Source organism: Loxodonta africana, chromosome 6, assembly GCF_030014295.1.
Source record: "Loxodonta africana isolate mLoxAfr1 chromosome 6, mLoxAfr1.hap2, whole genome shotgun sequence".
Taxonomy (NCBI): Eukaryota; Metazoa; Chordata; class Mammalia; order Proboscidea; family Elephantidae; genus Loxodonta; species Loxodonta africana.
The window spans coordinates 65,316,220-65,338,875 of NC_087347.1; the positions used below are offsets into that span (position 1 = coordinate 65,316,220).

The 22,656-nt window shown below is 36.9% G+C and overlaps 1 long non-coding RNA gene across 3 annotated transcripts in view; it reads left to right on the top strand.

The window, feature by feature from the left end:
* Positions 1-398: 398 nt before the first annotated feature.
* Positions 399-22,656, top strand: part of LOC111749431 (uncharacterized) — a 108,430-nt gene continuing 86,172 nt past the window's right edge. Inside the window, exons 1-4 of one of the 3 annotated variants that reach the window (XR_010322275.1) lie at positions 399-2,144; positions 2,641-2,715; positions 4,350-4,391; positions 20,918-21,870. This is a non-coding gene — a long non-coding RNA (uncharacterized LOC111749431). Of the gene's footprint in view, positions 2,145-2,640; positions 2,716-4,349; positions 5,153-20,917; positions 21,871-22,656 lie in introns of those variants that run through there. The other 2 variants (XR_010322274.1, XR_002784570.2) reach the window with 2 other exon arrangements.

Sequence of the window (22,656 nt, forward strand, 5' to 3'; positions counted from 1 at the left end):
GAGCATTTAATATACTAATATACAGCCGGGGGTGAGAATGACAGGCTGAAATCTACCTTGGCTTTGAACTGGTTTGGTCCAGTTCCACCCTCTGCTGAGAAATTTGCATTTCTAACAAATTCCCAGAAAGTTAGACATAAGAATCATCTGATACATATGGGATTCCCGGGTGGTTCTGCAGCCCTGAAGATCATAGCCAAGAAACCCCTATGGAGCTATCTACTCTGTAACTCATGGAGTTGCCGGGAGTCGGGAGCCAATTTGATGGCAGCTAAAAAAAAAAAAAAAAAAAAATTTTTTTTTTTTTAACAACAGTTCCTCAGCAAATATTTATTTGAACTGCTATTATATGAAAGATACTTTGATAAGTTTAATATTTAATTTGATTAATTTAAAGTGTAATCTTCATGTTTGACTATAAATATGCTTATTTGCTGCTATCATGGCTTTCTGTGTTTATGGTTTGAAGTGATTTTTATTCTTTCCTATATTGGACAATGTGTTGTAATAATTTGTATTTATTAAATATTTCTTTTATGTCAGCCATTATTCTGAGTTCTTTGCATTTATTAATTCAGTCAACAACCCAGGCCCACGAGATAGTACCTATGCAGAGAATACCTTCTGAGAGGAGAAATAACCTTGCTCAAGAATACCTAGACAGTAAGGGGCAGAGCTAGGACTCCAACCCAGGCAGCCTGACCTCAGAGCCCACCGCTTTTCCTCTCTGCCACGAAGCCACTAAAGAGACAGTTTTCTAGCAAAGACATGTTTCTGCAACTCTGGGAACGTATTCATGGTTTCCTTAGACCTATTGAGTTTTGTGTGCTTACTGGTATAATAGCAGAATTCTAACATAACTGTAAAGCAAAACTTGTAATTACTGGTACTAAAAGCCGGTTTCACTCAAACATCATTGAGATCTCTAAGTATTTTGCAGAATGAGTCCTAAGAAATCTTAATAGCCAATAGAAATAGCCTAATTGTTTTAAAATTTTGTTACTTTAAATAATGTTTTTAATTTCTACAACCTCCCCCAGATGAAGTTTAAATTTTTAAGTGGCTGGGAATAAACTTCTCCCTTGTAACTTCACGATTTGTTCGAAGAGGAAAAGAGCAAAGGTTTCAGTTACGAAGTAAACAGTCTATAAATGTACATCCTGTCTGAAAAAGCACAGAAGATGAAACCAAAGGATGTCAAGACTGAGGAGCAGAAGGTTCACGTTTCACAAATGCCTTTGTTCTTTGAGACATTTCTGTCTCACCAGCCTTATATCTTCTTTTCCCCTTTTTCATAGCTTTTCTTCTTTTTTCATAAATTTTCTATTTCTGTTTCTCCTGTGTCTCATTTCTGAGTCCCTTTATGGCTGTGAACAAAATTTGGGATTAAACATGTATGTTAAGTGACGATATTACAGAAAAAAAAAATTAAAATAATAAGCTTCCTTTTCCTTTCCTTGTTTATCTGCTTTATTATTTTATAGTTTTTCTGTAATGTCTTTACTTAACAGTTTTCTTACTAAACGGATTATCAAATGCTTTAGGAGGCATACTTAAGGCATAAATTAAGAGGAGGTAGTTTTTGTATGTAGGCAGAACTGAGAATTGAAAAGAGAGCAAAAGAAAAGTAATGTGAAAACCCTCAGAGGTGTCTACTGAACTCGTGTCCAACTGGCATGAATATTTTGACAAAATTGTCCAGCTAAGGGACTAGATGATCACCATTGTGACCAATCTAGTCTACCAATCCTGGTCACAGGACGCCAAAATACTTGACATCAACAAAAAAACAAAACCTTTTATCTGACTGTATCACCAGCCCAAACAACCTGGCTATTTAGGACAACCCTACCTAAATGTGGCTCCCTTGTGGAAATTTGCATTTCAAGAAACCCTCTCATCAGTTCTGCATACCAGCCCTAAGAAAATATATGGTAAAGGTCCATGGTAAGTAATAAGTAGGGCATTTCCTTCTCCTGTGGTCAAAGGCGGAAGATGTTCATTATGAAATCACAGCCGAAACAAGTACTCTTGCCTTTCCAAACATGCAAGTGGCTCATGGTTAGTGCTTCTTCGTGGCTGTGTCATCAGTACAATGCATAGTATTGTTATTTTTGTCTAAAGTGCTTGAAGACCTTTGAAAGGTAAGTCTCAAACTCAAAAATAAATATCTCCATCTCACACATAAAAATAGAAGTACAATTGAGAAACGAGAATTCTTAGCAAGAACTATATTTATTTCACAAATATCTATTGGGCACTTAATATGTGATTTGCAAGACATGGTTAAGTTCTAAAATCAACTTGTTCCTGAGTTTCCCTATATAGTACTAAGCACTGCCAACTCTAATAAGATTAATATGTCGTTTAAAACCTCAGCTTAATAATCTCTTTGCAGAGTGAAATTGTGTTTGTGTTTTATTTGTCCCAGGAAGTAATAAACTTCCTATAATCTAATGGAAATTTGGAAGAGGCTTGCTCATAGCTCGCAGCTAGAAATAAATCCACAACTGATCATCGTTTAACTAATAGTTTCACATCACAAACAGGCATTAACGTTGTCCTTTATCTACACTCACATTGCCAACGGAACACAATCTATGAAATGAGGAAATGTGAAGGCTTGTGTTTTCTTTACAGGCCGTGTTTTGTCAGCATACTTCAACTGCCTTAACGAATGTTCTCGAAGATAAGAACGCACACCACATGACGAAGGTATATATATATATCTATATTCAGAATTGGTGCAACGGCTTCAAACTGCCGCTGCAGCTCCCAAACCACAAACAGTGCCTCCACTATGCAGGGACAGCGACTGGAATATTTTAAGCAATTCTCTCATACAGTAGTTTCTTTTCTGTTGACAGCTCTCTGTACCTCTGCCTCATCTGAGGGTCAAGGGTGCTGTGGGCTGTAACCTTTGATGCCTCTCACCTGCTGATTCCTGTGTAATTACTCTCAGCTCTCCATAAGAGGGCTCCGAGGTGTACACAACTGTGCTTTGTGCCCTGGGGCCACAGGGATGTGTAACCTTCATGGGCTCAGGATACAAAGGCTCGCATTTCGTACTTGGACTTTAATCTGTATTTTCATTGTTTCAAAAGACATATTTCACTTAGCACACACTAGTACTTCTCGGTTTAAACCACAGCCCTTGCCAAGGGAGATTATACTTAACATTCTGCATGCTTTCTACACCTCCAATGAGAGAAGTAAGGAGTTGTCTTTCTCTAAAATGCTTTCCCTCTTTAAAGTGAATTGTTGATGCCAAAGATTTATTTAAAAGAGAAAATGTCTAAGACAGTTTTTAAAAATCTTAAAATTTATGATATTCTTATGGACAGAGTACCATTTTTGAGATCAGGATAACCCCAATTTGAGTACTTCTTAGGACCTGTGTGACCTTGGACAATTTACCTAACCTCTCTGCACTTCAATTTCTTCACCGATAAAATGGAAAGAAATAATATCCATTGCATATGTTGAGTGGCATTTAAGTGAGGTAAAATGTCTGCACACACTGATACTTAGCAAATGTTAGCTCCTGCCTTCGTGTGGGGGGAAAAAAAATACATTTGCTAGCTTTTTGTTTCTTTTTGAACCATTTTTTCTATTATCGTTGAGTAAATTGCCAAATTTCAGTTATAATACAGGGAAATAAAATTTTTGAAGGCAATCTTTAAGTCTATTCATTTTCTGAAATAATGCATATATGGTGATCTCAGTGGGTATGAACAGTAACTCAAGAGGCAGGAACAATTTAAATCCAAACAATTGCTTAAATTCTATTACTTGAGGTTCAGTGGGAAAATGAAAAAGGAAAGTTACATACTAAGCATAGCTATCCTGCTTTAAAGGTCTGTTTTCCCTTGTAGCATAATGAGCCTTTATTTACAGCCAGAAAAGTCAAAAGTTTTTTCCCCAAACTTATGAAGTATCTAAAATTCATCATCACTACCCAAACAGAAACAAGAATTTTTTTTTTATCTTCAGTGCTAGAAGACAGTGAAAAACATCCTGTAGTAAAGAAAAGCAGTTCCCACTTGCTTGCAAGAGAAGCAAGCTTAAACTTCCATCTGTGAGGATCTGTAACTAGAAAGGAGCTGTAGCTAGACACACTCACAAATTAAATCTTTAATGGGGCAACTGGTACAGAGACTCAATTCTCTGGATGTAGCAGAGGTTTTAAAAAGAATTACAAAAGCACATACCACAAAAATCAGTCTGTAACCATAGCTAACTCAATATTACAGCTGCTACGGAGTCAGTAAAAAATAACAGAGGGTCTATATCTGTGTCACATAAAGCAAAGAACTGTCACTTGATGCTAAGTTTCCCTTTATTGTCAGCTGTTTCGGTGCTCGGCAGACATGGCCTCAGGAGGAGAACAGGTAAGACGTGGCTCCAACTATTGGATAATTCACACAGTGACAACTAAAAGTGGAGACTCACCTTGCAACGAAACAACCAAGGGTTGGTTAATCTTTTTGATGCCCTAGACCTTTAACTAATAAATAAAACCTGCTCAGATATGGCTGCAAGTCCTTTCCAAAATGACATGTGGTTTCTGGAGTCATCTTGAATTCTGGTTCTGCTGTCTGAACTTGGGTAAGCTACTTAACGTCTTCATCTGTAAACTGGGCATTATACTAGTACCTACCTTAGGGTTGGAGCCTGGTGGCACTGTGGTTAAGTGTTTGGCTGCTAACCAAAAGGTTGGCAGTTCGAATCCACCACTTGCTCCTTGGAAACCCTACGGGGCAGTTCTACTCTGTCCTATACGGTTGCTATGAGTTGGGATTGACTCGATGGCACCGGGTTGGTTGATTGGTTACCTTAGGGTTGCCATGTTGGTTAACCTAGTTAATATTTGTAAAGAACTTAGAACACTGCCTGTTTTATAGGAGGCACTTTCATAAATAAAAATATCAATAAAATAAAATATAATAAAAGTATAGCACCAAGACAGAAAAATTATCTCAGATTTATACCAAAATCTTAATATTCAACTAGGCAAGGAATCAGATAATAATGTTTTTTAATGGTTGAATTATTATTTTACCTATTTTATAAGTAAAATATTTAATAAAAATATTAAATAAATGTCTGAATGCATATATAAATAGAATATATTTAAATATATAAACTATATACACTATACATTGCTATCTATTTTATTTAACAAGCTAATATACATTGTTCTACTTTTAAGTGTGATCAACTCTCAAAACAGAGTGTTTTTGTCTGTCCTACATTAAATAGTTATGGTTCTGACTGACCCATATAGTCAACATATGGACTACACTACCTTTGAGTAAAAATACCTGATTTTAGAAAATTGGAAGTGCTAAGCGGAGTTACCGATCTAAACAATCTATATATAAAGACACAAAATTATGATGTGGTCCTAACTTGAAATAATCATATTTGTGGTCTTCAAAATTTTTTTTTTTTACATTTTCTATTGTGAAAAGATGTAGTTTCCTCATTCATTTAAAATACCATAAAAGGATGATTTATAATGAAACATAGGCTGTAAAAAAAAAAAAAAAAAAGAGGTTATCAAAACTTGGAGTAGAACTTCCACTATGTCAAACAAGTGTATCCTTCAAAATTCCTCATTCTCGTTGACAATTAGGAATGCCGCAGAGCTGGCAGGTCGCTCCAGCTTTTATTCTCTAAGAATGGACATTGTGTTTCTGTTGATGGACTTACCCGTGGGCATGTGACCATTTATATTTAAAGAATCATGGTGTATTTATAAATATATGTTTGAAACTAAACTATTTCTAGAAAGAAAATGTATATATAAAATCATAACATAACAACCACTTGAAAAATAAGAACAAAATAGCTAATTAATGAATATTTTACTCAAAACAATAACAAGTAACCAGTTTAATTGGTTTTTCATTTTTTACTTACTGAATTTATCAAATGTTTAACTGAATTGACTAACCTGACTTCAGGGGTTTACACTATATAAAAGCTTTCTTTCTTTTATATAAAGCTATATGCCTGATATTTCAAAAGTAATAGCTTTTCCTCTGGCATAGGGTCAGATTCACAGATGTGAAAAGCACTGAAGAACTGCTTTCATTTTAGTGCTAAATAAAATTAATCAACCCCAGTGGTCTGACTGCTTACCTTTGACTTAGAGGGAATGCGGTGCTGTCTTATCCTTACTTTTGATCAATATTTATTTTAGTTTCCTCTGGAATGGGAGCAATGTCTGATTCATCTTTCTATCTTCCCAGGCCATTTATTATATACTATGTACAACTGATAAATGGTGCAATGGTTAAACACCTGGCTGTTAATCAAAAAACGTTGGTAGTTTGTTCCCACCAGCGGCTTTGGGAGAGAAAAGACCTGGCAATCTGTTCCCATAAAGATTATAGCCTAGAAAACCCTATGGGGCAGTTCTGCTCTGTCACATGGGGCTCTCTATGAATCAAAATCAACTTGACAGCACACAACAAGAAGAATGTACTAAATAAAAGTATATTAACTCAAATGAGGCAAATTGACAGCACACACATGCAGCTTACTATAGAATGTGCTGAACAATAAAGATGAGTTTTAAGCAATGGTCATGCTATATGAGATGTAGATACATGGTATGGAGCTTTTGTTTTCAATATTGGAAAGCAGCAATCACATTTACAAAAGTGGCATTTTCTCATGAGGAGGGATATATACTCTGAAAAATGTGTAGCATGACTGGATAGTTGTGTTATTTACTGAGATCAGGTGCATAGGAAGAAGTGAAGGTTTGGAGTTTGGGTGAAGGACGAGTGTAGTTTTGGATGTGTTTGAAGTGTGCATGGGACACCCAAATGAGGATATTCAGAAAGCAGAATATAATTGATATGATAAGGAGCTAAATTGTATAGATTTGGAAGTATGAGAACATAGTTTATAATTGCAGCCATGAGTACCTATATGATCACTTAGGAAGCAATGTAGAGTAAAAAGTGGGAAATACATAGGAAAATCATTCTTTATATCATTAAATGGTCATTAAGAGGAGTTTAAGAGGAGTTGCCTTATCAAGTACTATAGCCACAACCATACATTTAAAGGATATCTTCTATGATAATTACTGGTAATTGGAATGCAGAAGGTGGAAACAAAGAGGAAGGATTGGTAGTTGGAAAATATGTCCTAGGTGATAGAAATGATGCCGGAAATCTCATGATTGACATTTGCAAGATTAATGACTTCCTCATTGCAAATACCTTTTATCACCAACATAAACGGCAACTATACACATTGACCTCGCCAGATGACATACACAGCAATAAAATCGACGCCATCTGGGGAAAGAGATGATGGAAAAGATTAATATCGCTCATCAGAACAAGGCCAGGGGCTGACTGCAGATCAGACCATCAATTACTTATATGCAAGTTCAAGTTGTAACTGGAGAAAATTAGAACAAGTCCATGAGAGCCAAAGTATGACCTTTAGTATATCCCACCTGAATTTAGAGATCATCTCAAGGACAGATTTGACGTGTTGAACACTAATGACTGAAGAGCAGATGAGTTGTGGAATGACATCAAAGACATCATACATGAAGAATGCAGGAGAACATTAAAAAGACAGGAAAGAGCAAAAGGACCAAAATGGATGTCAGAAGAGACTCTGAAACTTGTTATTGAACATACAGCAGCTAAAGCAAAAGAAAGAAATGATGAAGTAAAATAACCGGAGAAGGTTTCAAAGGGTGGCTCGAGAAGATAAAGTATTATAACAACATGTGCAAAGAACTGGAGATAGAAAATGAAAAAAGGAAGAATTCACCCAGAATTTCTCAAGCTGAAAGACCTGAAGAAAAATTCAAGCCTTGAGTTGCAATAATGAAGGATTCCGTGGGGAAAATATTAAACGATGCAGGAAACATCAAAAGAAGATGGAAGGAATACACAGAGACACTATACCAAAAAGAATTGGCCAATGTTCAACCATTTCAAGAGGTAGCATATGATCAGGAACCAATGGTACTGAAGGAAGAAGCTTAAGCTGTACTGAAGGCATTGGTGAAAAACAAGGCTCCAGGAATTGACGGAATATCAGTTGAGATGTTTCAACAGATGAATGCAGCGCTGGAAGCGCTCACTCGTCTATGCCAAGAAATTTGGAAGACAGCTACCTGGTCAACCGGCTGGAAGAGATCCGTATTTATGCCTATTCCCAAGAAAGATGATCCAGCTGAATGTGGAAAATATTGAACAATATCATTAATACCACACGCAAGCAAAATTTTGCTGAAGATCATTCAAAAGCAGCTGCAGCAGTACATCAACAGAGAACTGCCAGAAATTCAGGCCAGATTCAGAAGAGGATGTGGAACCGGGGATGTCATCGTTTATGTCAGATGGACCCTGGCTGAAAACAGAGAATACCAGAAAGATGTTTACCTGTGTTTTATTAACAATGCAAAGGCATTCAAATGTGTGGATCATAACAAAGTATGGATAACATTGAGGAGAATGGGAATTCCAGGACATTTAATTGTGCTCAAGAGGAACCTGTACATAGATCAAGAGGCAGTTGTTCAAAAAGAACAAGGGGCTATTGTGTGGTTTGAAGTCAGGAAAGGTGTGTGTCAGGGTTGTACCCTTTCACCACACCTATTCAATCTGTATGCTGAGCAAATAATACAAGAAGCTGGACTATATGAAGAAGAACGGGGTATCAGGATTGGAGGAAGACTCATCAACAACCAGTGATATGCAGATGACACAACCTTGCTTGCTGAAAGTGAAGAGGTCTTGAAACACTTACTGATGAAGATCAAAAACCATAGCCTTCAGTATGGATTACACCTCAACATGAAGAAAACAAAAATCCTCACAACTGGACCAATAGCAGCATCATGATAAACGGAGAATAGACTGAGGTCGTCAAGGATTTCATTTTACTTGGATCCACAATCAACAGCCATGGAAGCAGCAGTCAAGAAATCAGAAGACACTCTCACTGGGCAAATGGGCTGCAAGAGATCTCTTTAAAGTGTTAAAAAGCAAAGATGTCACCTATAAGGCTAAGGTGCTCCTGATCCAAGCCGTGGTGTTTTCAGTCGCCTCATATGCATGTGAAAGCTGGACAATGAATAAGGAAGACTGAAGAAGAATTGACGCCATTGAATTGTGGTATTGGTGAAGAATGTTGAATATACCATGGACTGCCAAAAGAACCAACAAATCTGTCCTGGAAGAAATACAATCAGAGTGCTCCTTGGAAGCAAGGCTAGGGAGACTGTGTCTCACGTACTTTGGACTTGTTATCAGGAAGGCTCAGTCCCTGGAGAAGGACATCATGCTTGGTAAAGTAAAGGGTTAGTGAAAAAGAGGAAGACCCTCAATGAAATGGATTGACACAATGGCTGCAACAACGGGCTCAAGCATAACAACGATTGTGAGGATGGCACAGGACCAGGTGATGTTTTATTCCTTGGTACATGGTACATAGGGTTGCTATGAGTCGAAACCGTCTCCATGGCACCTAACAACAACAACTCGTATGGTAAAATGAACTGGGACTGTTTTAATAACAATGCAAAGCTAGGAAGGCTGTAAATATATTTTGCTTTCTAACCCCTTCCAGCATCCTTTTGTTGCACAGTGTGGTTTCCTTAAATTACCACACACATAACTCTGGGCCCTTGAGGCCAGTTGGTTTCACTTCTTGCCACACAAACAAGCATGCGGCATGAGGTTAAATGCTCCTAACCACAACATGCCGTTATTTACCCATGTTTCAGCAAACATAGACATGCATAACCAAATAATTCGATTGGAATTATGAAAATCTTCTAGTTCCTTATGGATAAAATTACCCATGGAGATGACTGATATTATACACATTTCACAATTTCCCATTTTTCAGCTTCTCCAACCAGTTTTCCCACATCAGCCAACAAAAAAGAACTGATTTGAAATTTTACTTTATTTCTAAACTTTGGTAGCAAGACCTTTAAGAAAGTTCAAGCCCTCACTCGTGACAGGATCTTAACTTTATCTCTGTTCTTTGGTTGCAAAGGATATTCTGCTATCTTTGAACTCTACACCGAACTTTACAAAACAAAGAGGATTCCTGCATGTCTTGTGAATTAAATGTGCAACTAAACCAATGTGCCACAAACAAAATTATCCCGGGCCCCACGTGTTGTTACAGATAATTCTGAAAGTGTTTTATGAGACTGTTGGCATTACAATTGTAGCTGTACATCATTAAGAGACTGGTCCATTTCCTGTTGGTAAAATAAAAAGAATGTTCGAGAGATTCTACTTGTTTCGTATCTAATTTATCCACCATTCCTATCCTTTGCCTTTGAAGTTAGGATTCCACATTAAAAAAACACCTAACCTTCTGTCAGCTTCACACAGATAGAATTAGTCATACTTATATTTTCATATAATATAAAACTCTCAGTTGGAAAGCCATTGGATTCTGCCTCTCTGCTACAGTACCATTAAGCTCTATGGTTTAAAGCGTGCCTATTATAAACTCAGATTGATTATTTCTGTAGGTAGAAACTATAAAGCAAGCATTATGCTCACTGCGATAGTATAAATAGAACATACTTCTGTGATCTTTGATGTTTTAAGGTATGTTTGACTCCCTGTGAGTCTACAAAGAAACCAGAATGGCATGCACTCTCAGGATATTTAAGGCAGAAATTGGTTCAAAGTCTTAGGCTACTGTAGAGTTAAGAAACCATGTCAGGTTCACCTATGCCCTTAAATATGTAAGGTTTGAAGTATCTCCCTGACTGTGTTTCTAATAAAATATGAAGTTAGATGAAATTCAAAGAATTCTCATTTTTTAATGTAATAATATTCAGACAGAGATAAATGGTAAAGAAACAAATGTTTTGCTTTAATTCTCATGAGAGCCAAGTTGCTTCTTAATGGTCAAGAGAACTATTTGGTTCTAGAATAAAAATAAGAGGAAAGCATATTATCATATCTTTACACAAATAATGTACATCTTCTACATTTGTTTACCAACAGCTCTCTCCCCCTGGAAGGTATTTTCATATATACACAAAGTGGTTTAACTTGTCTTTATTTAGCATCACCTTTTAGTTTCTTTTTTTTTTTTTTTTCTTAGCCCTGAAATTTTATATGACTGTGTGGACAATAATGATGATTGTGATGGGGTCTGATAGTTCAATACTTTCAATCAGGTCTGGTGATTGAATATTTCCGTATATTCTATTCAGTCCAAATAAACAGGAATGTTTTCTGAGTCCTGTATGTAAAATAATAAAAATAATTTTAATATTTAAACGTATTTACTTTCTATTTACTTTAATCTTGAATATTAATGGACTAATAGGTCATAAATATTCAACCTCTAGGTTTCCACGAGATTGTCTCATTGCATTTGCTGTAATTTAACAGCTCACTTGCCTGACTTTCCTTGAACTAGGAATTCTGTAAAGACAAGAAAGTATGGAGAGGCCATGTCTCATTCATCTTTGTAAGTTCAATATCTAGAAAAGTACCTAGCCCATAATACTCAGTAATAAATATTTGCAGATAAGTATACTAGTTCTTCAGACTAAGTAGATAATGGTAGCATTAAGTTACAAAGAAAATAGAGAGGCAGTATCTAGAACGATTAGAGAATAGCTTCTGGCAACAATTGATTACAGGTTTAGCTCTCCAATCCATCGTTAACTACTAGTATGAATTGGGTAAATTGTTCAGCTTTTCTGAGTTTCATTTCCCTTCTCTATAAGAGGGGAAAAGTGATGCCTACCTTTGAGGATGACATGAAGATTAAATGACAGAATGTATATGAAGCATGTGTCACTGAGTGTGGCTCATAAAAAAGGTTCTCAATAAATGACAGCAAAAAAATGAATTTAAATAAATAAGTATTTCTGGAAAATACAGTTCTTTCCTACTCCTTGCTTTTGGAAAAAAATAGGACATTTGGTTCAAAATGGTCAACTCAACACTCAAGTTTATCTCACCTCATTCCCATGATCCCATTTCAATGACAGTAAAGCTATACCAAAAATGATACATCTGTAACAGTACTGAAAACAAGAGCAAGTGTGCCATCAACAGACTAAAGCTTCCTACAACTACCTGGAACTCAGAAAATGAATGGATACTATTGATGTATAAGCCGCAGAGAGATTTCAGCCTGGGACGTGTACATGAGCGGGCTACAGTAAAAATGTTAGTAATTCTGATCCATGGAGCTCCAGAGAGGCTGCAAATTTGGAGTAGATAGGCGAAGACTAGGGAGTCAGAGATCATACGAAAAGAAGACAATCATTTGAAACATAAGTATACATAGAAATATTGCATCTTGAAATCTGAAAACATGACTACTAAATTTTTAAATAGCAAAATTGCTGAATAATAAAGTGGATGTTGCTAAAGAATAAGTTTGTGATCTTTATGATTGCTAGAAAAATTAAAATTAGTATAACAAAAATTAGAAGTAACGGGGAATTTTCCAAGAACAAAACAAATCTTTTCTTGTATTCATTTAAAACATATAATGCCTACAACTTCAACTGTGTTATTTTCTTCAAAAACTAAACAAAAATATAATTTCTGCTTTATTCACATACTATACTATTTTTAATATTTGCTATTTTAACTTTGTTAAATAATGAATCTTTTATAATACAATTATATCAGTTATGTCACTTCCAAATATTAGACATCCTATTTTTTTTATTGTAATTGGTTTCTTAGAGAATATCTTCATTGATTTCTAAATAGTTTACAACATCTCCTTTTACTCTTGGGTAGAGTATTTCTGGATTCTCTTTTGTACTTTGAAGTAGCATACCTCCAAAAATACACAGTTAAGTGACATATTCTTTATATATATATATATATATATATAAATGTACTGGAGCTTAAATTTTCATCAGTCCATAATCTCACAAATTACACAAACAGGTAGCCTGATGTATCAATCTGTTAGTTAATGGCTTTCCTCTGTTAACTGCTATGTATTTGACTTAGGTTCCTATTTTATTGTTAAGCACAGTGAAATGTCTCAGAAATGATTCAGAAAAATCAGTATATCACTGCAAAAACCAAACCCACTGCCACTGAGTCAATTCCAACTCATAGCTACCCTCTAGGACAGAGTAGAGCTGCTCTACAGAGTTTCCAAGGAGCACCAGGTGGATTCGAACTGCCGACCTTTTGGTTAGCAGTCATAGCTCTTAACCGCTACCCCACCAGGGTTTCCGGATCTGTAGAAATGAATTTATAGATGAACATACATCATTTTTACTGCCATGGAGAATATGTTTTTGGTGTTGTTAGGTGCTGTTGAGTAAGTTCCAACTCATAGCAACCCTATGTACCACAGAATGAAACACTACCCAGTGTCGCATAATCCTTACTATCCTTGTTATGCTTGAGCCCATTGTTGCAGTCACCATGTCAATCCATCTCGTTGAGGGTCTTCCTCTTTTCCGTTGACCCTGTACTCTCCCAAGCATGATGTCCTTCTCCATGGACTGAACCCTCCTGACAACACATCCAAAGTATGTAAGATGCAGTCTTACCACCCTTGCTTCTAAGGAGCATTCTGGTTGTACTTCTTCCAAGACAGATTTGTTTGTTCTTTTGGCAGACCGTGGTATAGTCAATATTCTTTGCCAACACCACAATTCAAAGGCATCAGCTCTTCTTTAGCCTTCCTTATTTATTGTCCAGCTTTCACATGCACATGAAGTGATTAAAAATACTGTGGCTTGGGTCAGGCGTACCTTAGTCTTCAACATGACATCTTTGCTTTTCAACACTTTAAAGAGGTCCTTTGCAGCAGATTTACCCAATGCAATGCGTCTTTTGATATCTTGACTGCTGGTTCCATAGGTGTTGATTGTGGATCCAAGTAAAATGAAATCCTTGATAATTTCAATCTTTTCTTCTTTTATTATAATGTTGCTTATTGGTTCAATTGGGAGGATTTTTGTTTTCTTCATGTTGGCGTGTAATCCATCTGAAGGGTGTGGTCTTTGATCTTCATCAGTAAGTGTTTCAAGTCCTCTTCACTTTCAGCAAGCAAGGTCGTGTCATCTGCATAACGCAGATTGTTAATAAGTCTTCTCCAATCGTGATGCCCCATTCTTCTTCATATAGTCCAGCTTATTATTTGCTCAGCATGGAGTATCTATTAACCATTAATAGCATTTGATTTGGAACTGCACTCATTAGGACATTTGTTCTTTCTCTTGTTATCTCTGATCCAAGATGGAAATGAAAATATTGATTTAATTTTCACCTCTCGTTAAAAGTCTCTGAACATGTATTTAAAACCCCCAAATGATACTGGAATTGAATCCTATAATTAAAATATGTTGCTGTTGTTAGATGCCGTTGACTCAGTTCCAACTCATAGAGACCCTATGCACAACAGAATGGAACAATGAATGACTGGTCCTACGCCATCATGACAATTGTTGCTATGTTTGAGGCCATTGTTGCAGCCACTGTGTCAATCCATCTCGCTGAGGGTCTTCCTGTTTTTCTCTGACCCTCTACCTTACGAAGCATGATGTCCTTCTCCAGAGACTAATCACTCCTGACAACACTTTCAAAGTATGTGAGATGCAGTCTTGCCAGGCTTGCTTCCAAGGAACGCTCTGGTTGTACTTCTTCCAAGAAGGATTTGTTTTTTCTTTTGGCAGTCCACGGTATATTCAATATTCTTCGCCAACACCACAATTCAAAGGCATCAATTCTTCTTCAGTTTTCCATATTCGTTGTCCAGCTTTCACATGCACATTAAGCAATTGAAAACATCGTGGCTTGGGTCAGGTGCATCTTAGTCCTCAAGGTGACGTCTTTGCTTTTTGTGCTTTCTAACACTTTAAAGAGGTCTCTTGCAGACTATTTGCCCAATGCAATGCATCTTTTGATTTCTTAACTGCTGCTTCTATGGGTGTTGATTGTTGATCCAAGCAAAATGAAATCCTTGACAACTTCAATCTTTTCTCCGTTTGTCATGATATGGCTTATTGTCCCAATTGTGAGAATTTTTGTTTTCTTTAGGTTGAGATGTAATCCATACTGAAGGCTGTGGTCTTTGATCTTCATCATTAAGTGCTTCAAGTCCTCTTCACTTTCGGCAAGCAAGGTTGTGTCATCTGCATAATGCAGGTTGTTAATGAGCCTTCCTCCAATGCTCATGCCCCGTTCTTCTTCATATAGTCCAGGTTCTCAGATTATTTGCTCAGCATAGGTATGGTGAAAGGATACAACCCTGACACAAACCTTTCCTGACTTTAAACCATGCAGTATCCTCTTGTTCTGTTCGAATGACTGCCTGTTGATCCACATACAGATTCCTCATGAGCACAATTAAATGTCCTGGAATTCCCATTCTCCCCAGTGTTGTACATAATTTGTTATGATCCACATAGTCAAATGCCTTTGCATTGTCAATAAAACACAGGTAAACATCTCTCTGGCATCCCTGCTTTCAGCCAGGATCCATCTGACATCAACAATGATATCCCTGGTTCCACATCATCTTCTAAATTTGGCTTGAATTTTTGGCAGTTCCCTGTCAATATACTGTTGCAGCCGATTTTGAATGATCTTCAACAAAATTTTGCTTGCATGTGATACTAATGATATTGTTCGATAATTTCCACATTCAGTTGGATCACCTTTTCTTGGAGATAGGCATAAATATGGATCTCTTCCAGCGAGTTAGCCCTGTAGCTGTCTTCCAAATTTCTTGGCATAGATAAGTGAGCACTTCTAGCACCGCATCCGTTTGTTGAAACATCTCAGTTGGTATTCCGTCATTTCCTGGAGCCTTGTTTTTTGCCAATGCCTTCAGAGCACCTTGGACTTCTTCTTTCAGTACCTTGGCTCCTGATTATATGCTACCTCCTGAAATGGTTGGCCGTTGACCAATTTTTTTTTGGTATAGTGTCTGTGTATTCCTTCCATCTTCTTTTGATGCTTCTTGCATCATTTAATATTTTTCCTGTAGAATCCTTTAGTATAGCAACTTGAGGCTTGAATTTTTTCTTCAGTTCCTTCAGCTTGAGAAATGCTGAGCATGCTCTTCCCTTTTGTTTTTCTATCTCCCCCAGAAAATTTCCAAAACTGTGTCATACAACAGAGAATGAGACAAAAACGATCTTGTATTAGGACAAGATAAAGGACACGTTTGAGGATTTTTTTCTTTTTCCTGTGCTCCCCTGGGTCAAGAAAAGAAAAACATAAAAATTAATATTGAAAAAAATAGAAATAAAAAGTAGAGAATCATTCTCTATAATAATCTCAGGTTGATATCAAGCCTTGTGAGGACATTGAATTGTTGTCACATCCTAGGTTTTTTCATTCCAATTTGCTAATTTTTGAATCGATAGTCGGGCCAGAAATAATGATTATAAAAGTGGAGAGAAGAGGGAGAATGACTGGTGTTAAAGTGTGTAGATAGGGATAAGCTAATATTTTAGATTAATCATAGTTTAGGGCAAGAAAGAAAAAACTGGTATGAATAAGAATTTTCTCTTACTTTTTGGTCCCATAGTATCCACAGTTGTGCTGTGTTATGGCCTGAAATAAATAGGAAATACTAACATTTCTATAACCCTATCCAGACCTACTATCTATGATCAGATTATCTACAAAGCTAGGTAGCTTAAGCAATTAACTCCATGTCCAAATGAACTTGTCTGAAAAAACTGTAGTGACTATTCTCTGGTTCTTCAAAAATTTCATTTATTTATTAATTTTCTTATCTACCTAGCATCTCTTCTTTTAGGACTCTAACGCAACCCCATGCACAGTAACCCTGCTCAGTCATGCTATTTGGATAGGATCATTGTAGGGCCCCACCGGGCCTAGCCAAGAAGAATGCTATTTTCAGTTGGCCATAATGATTTGTTCAGAGGTGAGGAAAGTAACCAAAACCAGTCTTTCCCAAGAGTTTTGGTGGGAATAGCTGCAAAGATATTCTATGATTTCAGAAACATTTAGGAGCCAGACGAGGAATTAGAAAGCTTTATGGAAGAACATAAAAGACATTAAAATTTAAGTACAAGAAAAACATACCATATTCTTGGTATAGGTAGGAAAACTCAAAGTTGATAATATATCACTTTATTCCAAATTAACCCATATATATCACCAATTTTGACCAAAATAAAAGGACAGAATTTTTAGAATATCTGAAAGAATAAATGATTGAGAGTGGTACAAATGGAACAGGTGGTTAAAGTGTAAAAAACGAAGCTATAGAGGTAATTGGCAAAATCTAAGGGCAAGTATTCTCTAAATCTTGAGGTGGGTAAGCTTTTTGAATTTTATACCAAAAGGATATAAAGCATAAAGAAAATTAAAGAATGTTGACTACATATCTGTATGGAAAAACATAGCATATGCAAAAATTTAAAAAAGTGATACACTGAGGAAAAATGTTTGCAACCTATGTGAGAAACTGGGATTACTATTTATAGTATATAAAGAAATATCATATATTAGGACATACAAGCAATCTAATAGGAAGAAATGGTTTCATGATATGGAAAGGCAATCCCCGTGGAAAACAAATGGTCAATAATCATATAAAAGATGAGCAAAAGAAATGTTATTTAATTCAACCATATGATACTATCTTTCATTTATTAGAGTAATAAAGATTAAAAAAAAAGTATCAGTAACACCAAGTATTCATGAGAGTGTAAAGAAACAAGTTTTCTCACATATTGTTCGTGATAGTATAAATTAGCTCAATATTTTTGGAAGACAATATCAATCAAAATTTAAAATCTATGTTTTGATCCAGTAATTCTACTTATAGACATTTTCCCACAGAAATATAGACAGGAAATTATATAAAACATAACATATTATTATATAACAAATATGGATATATATTACAATAATTTTATTATTGCAAAAATATTTTTTTAATATGGGAATGTCTAGCAAGAGGTATTTTATTAACAAATAATAATGATAAAGTGAATGCTAATTATTCATTAAAACACATAAGGGAAATCTATATGATTTTATGTGAAAAGAAATCCCTGCCATGAAAAAACTACAGTAAGTTATGGTCAAATATGCAATTGGGTCATATATCAATTATCACATAGCTCACATCTGTTGAGTGCTTACCATGTGCAAGGTACTGAGTTACATACCAAGTGCCTACATATGCAAGCCCACACTCACACATGTATGTGTACACATGTATCAAACATTTACCTTTGTGGAGTGAGGATCCTGGAGCAGAGGGTAGAGAGAAGGGAGAGAGTTGGCAGTTAGGAAGTGTATTAGTTTCCTAGAGCTGCTATAACAAATTGCCAAAACTGGGTGACTTAAAACAAGAGAAATTTTTTCTCTCACAGTTCTGAAGGCTAGAAGCCCAAAATCAGGCTGTCAGCAGGGCCACGCTCCCCTCAAAGGTTTAGGGAAGAATCTTTCCATACCTCTTTTAGCTTCTGGAGTAGCCAGCAATCCCGACTGTTCCCTGGTTTATAGATGCTTTACTACAATCTGTCTCTATATTCACGTGACCTTCTCACCTGTGGCTGTGTCCAATGGATTCCCTTTGTTTTATAAGGACACTGGTCATTGGATTAAGGCCCACCCTAATTCAGTATGCTATAATCTTAACTTGATTACATCTGCAAAGACCCTGTTTCCAAGTGATTTCACATTCACAGATACCAGTGGTTAACATTTCAACATATCTTTTTAAGGGACAAAATTCAACCCACAACAGCATGATTTGAGAAGGGATAAAGTTCACTTACTACCACACACAGCAATATTGCTTGAATTTTTTTTATCATGAGCATATATCAGCAAAGATATTTCTATTTTGAAAGAAACAGAAATATGTGATATTTTATCAATTCTCAGAAAACATTATTCATTATCTTCACAAAGTTAACCATAATTTTGGTATTGCGTGTTACTTTACCAAAAGTGGTGCCTTGTCCATTTTTGTATTCCATATAGTTTCTTTACATGAGTAATAATGAATAAACGATGGCTCAGTTGAATGATAAGTTACTTTGATTAGAAACTCTAAGGAATACCTTTTATAGGTTGTGTCTAGATCCCATTATATAAAGGAATTAAAGTTATAAAACATACAGCTTTAAAAATATGTATTTCTGCATATAATACTTCCAATAGTAAACAAACATACTTTAGTTTTCAAGGGGTATACTGTATCTCTTTTGACACTTAATAGTTTTAAACATAAACAATTTTTATTCTGCACCTTTGGTGAAGAAAAGTTCAAGTAAAGTTTTTAAACTACATATGATACACAAGCATGAATATGCACACATATTCTGGGTATCTTTTGCATATAGATTCTAAAATGGATATATTCTGAGAAATCACTTGTTTTACAAGAATGCCTCAGGCAAGCAGCGGAAGCATCACTTCTACCATCATGTTAGCATATACTCGAACTCACAAATACATAATTAAAATGCTTTGTCAGAAGATAAAACACCTTGACTCAACACGCAGACCTATTCACTGAGATTGAAAAGAAGGAGAATAATAAAAAGGGGTCTTAAATTCAATTTGTAATTCACAATGGGTCACTGCCATAAGGAACGTTTATAACCAAAGGTCTGACTTATGCTTTTTTGTACTGCTATCTTTTGCTGCCAGTGTTATAAAATATGACCACATCAACATTAAGAAAGGGGAAGATCATCCCATCCAATCAACCGAAATCAAATAACCTGAAAGCTCTCATCTCTGTGGATTGGAGAATTGTCCTCGAGCTGTCTGATGGCCATGTTTCAAGGATCCTCTGATTACAGTCTTCAACGCTTGTTGAAGAGAAGTATCAAAAGCCAAATTACTGCACTGGAGTCACATACAGAAATACATGGATTAGAAAAATCATGAATACAACAAATGGAAGGATTCAATATCTGAAACTAATTCACCCTCCTGATAGCAGTGCCTTACTGTGGAAGTGTGTTAACAATAAATGGTAACATTTCCTTTGTAAATTCCTGCAGACTCTTCCAGGAATAGGCTATTAAAATGATTTTGGCTGAGCATGCCAAGAATATGAGGAATCTGGCTTGTAACAGAACTACCTTTTATAAGAGCATATTGTACTTACATGTCACAAGACTTGTCTCAACTTCTAAATGGATCCTTAAAACTGCCATTTTGATCGAGAATTCATGTATTTAGAAATATACTTGGAAAAATTACATAAAAGTGATCTTTCATCACTAAAAACTGCTGGGTCACAAGGTAAGAAGATATTGTGTGACTAAATGGCTATTGAGCTGCTTTCACCCCTGGAACATTGCTAAACAAGAGCAGCCACTAAAGAACGATTTGATCCTCATCACAAGTAGGCAGAGGAACAATTATTAAGAATTGAGCATATCTACACTAAAAGAAGATGTTATAAGGCAGAGATGTGAAAAAGATCTTGATCTCCTCACACTATTTGGCAAGACATTTTAAAAGTATTTTATAAAATATTAAAATCTTGATCTTTCCATGGCCAAGGATTATTCAAGAATAAGGCAGGTCTTTAATAGAAAAAGCCCTTTGAAGAGGAAAATACTTCAGTTCAGGTTCTTGCATACACATATCAAAGTTATAGAAGTTTATCATTTCTATAGCATTGCTTACTAATTAAGCCTGTAGAAACATCGCAGTTGAGTTGATGGCTGGCCTAAATGAAAGATCCGATGGTAAGTTTTATAATGTCACATTAAAACCTTATCAGACCTTGAAAAATACACTTAGAATATGCAAGAGTGTAAGGGGAATGATTTTCAAGGGCAAAGTCTTATCTCTAAGACACTTCTGAGAAGGACTGGTTTAGTTCATTGTTTTGATACTGGCCTGATTGTAAGAATCACCTGGCACTCTTATTAAACATACAGATTCCCAACAACCACCTCCCCTCCGATTCTGATCCGTAAGATTGAGGAGGTGCTCATAATGGATATTTCTGACAAGCACTACAGGTAGGTCTTATTATAAGGTAGGTTTGGGAAACATTTTCCAGTATCTTTAATTGTTTAACCCATGGCTTTGAACTGGCTCGTTTGGGTTCAAACATCTACTGGGAATTTATATTTCCACCCCAGATATACTGAATCAGAATCTACATTTTAGCACAACCCCCAAGTGCCTCTTATGTATATAAATGTTGAGAAGCACTGCTCTACTAGTGGTTCTCAGAACTGGTCACTAACCAGCAGCAGCATTAGCATTGCCTGAAACTTGTTAGAAATACAATTTCTCATCAGGGGCTCAAATCACAACAATCTGATTTGAAGACGTGGTTTACTTTTGCACTTGGCCAACACAGCCTAATTACTAATCATTCAGTACTGAACAAAGAAAAAAACACTCCCTTCAAGTAAATTAGATAGATAAGATTTTCAAATTATTTCAACCAGCACAATGTAGCCTGGTTAATTTATGTCATTCGCTTGCTCAAAAAAACTATTTTTATTACATTGTTAATGATGATGCTAATAAAAATTGATTATTCGGAGGCGGGGCCAAGACGGCGGACTAGGTAGACGCTACCTCGGATCCCTCTTGCAACAAAGACTCGGAAAAACAAGTGAATCGATCACATACGTAACAGTCTATGAACCCTGAACAACAAACACAGATTTAGAGACGGAGAACGAACAAATATGGGGAAGCAGCGATTGTTTTCAGAGCCTGGAGCCAGCGTACCAGTCAGGTAACCTTTGGCGCCCGACTTAGGGCAGAGCCCAGGGGAGCAGACGGCACAAACAAGGGGCCCAGCCCTAGCCCCCAAACTCACTCCGGGAGGGGGGCCAGCCGGTTCGTGAGGGCGGCGTGGCGACACAGCCAGTTGGAGAAGTCCCCGGGAGGCAGTGACTGATCTTGGAGCGGGGAGAGCAGCGTCCCAGCCGGGACACGCAGTCATGGCACAAGCACGGGGAGCTGCTCCACTCACCTGAACTAAACCCGGGAGGGGGCCAAGCCAGTTCGCGGGGGCGGCGCGGCGATGCAGCTGGCGGGACGAGAAGTCCCCAGGAGGCAGCGACTGATTTTGGAGTCGAGAGTGCACCGTCCCAGCAGGGGAACCTTGACGTTGGGCGTGGGGCTGGCAGCGGAGGATCTGACAGTGACTTCAGGGGGCCAGACCCCCCGGGGGCAGTCTCCACACAGCCAGCACACATACGCGATGCGCCCCACGGGAATCTCAGATATAACAGTCATTCCAAGCAAGACAAGCAACTCTGGCTATATTCTGAGGTGCTACTGTCCTATCTCTCTGATCCCTCCCCCACCCTCCCCAGGCGGCTTCATTAACATCTGAATAGCCTGAGCCAGAGGGAGAACTCTGATAGGGATCTGACTGCATTTTTTTTAAGCTGATTTTCTGGAAAAACTAGTTTCCCAGTGATGGCTCGGAGACAGCAGTCCATATGAAACCACATAAAGAAGCAGACCATGACAGCTTCTCCAATCCCCCAAACAAAAGAATCTAAATCTTTCCCAAATGAGGATACAATCCTGGAATTATCAGATACAGAATATAAAAAACTAATTTACAGAATGCTTCAAGACATCACAAACGAAATAAGGCAAACTGCAAAAAAAGCCAAGGAACACACTGATAAAACTGTTGAAA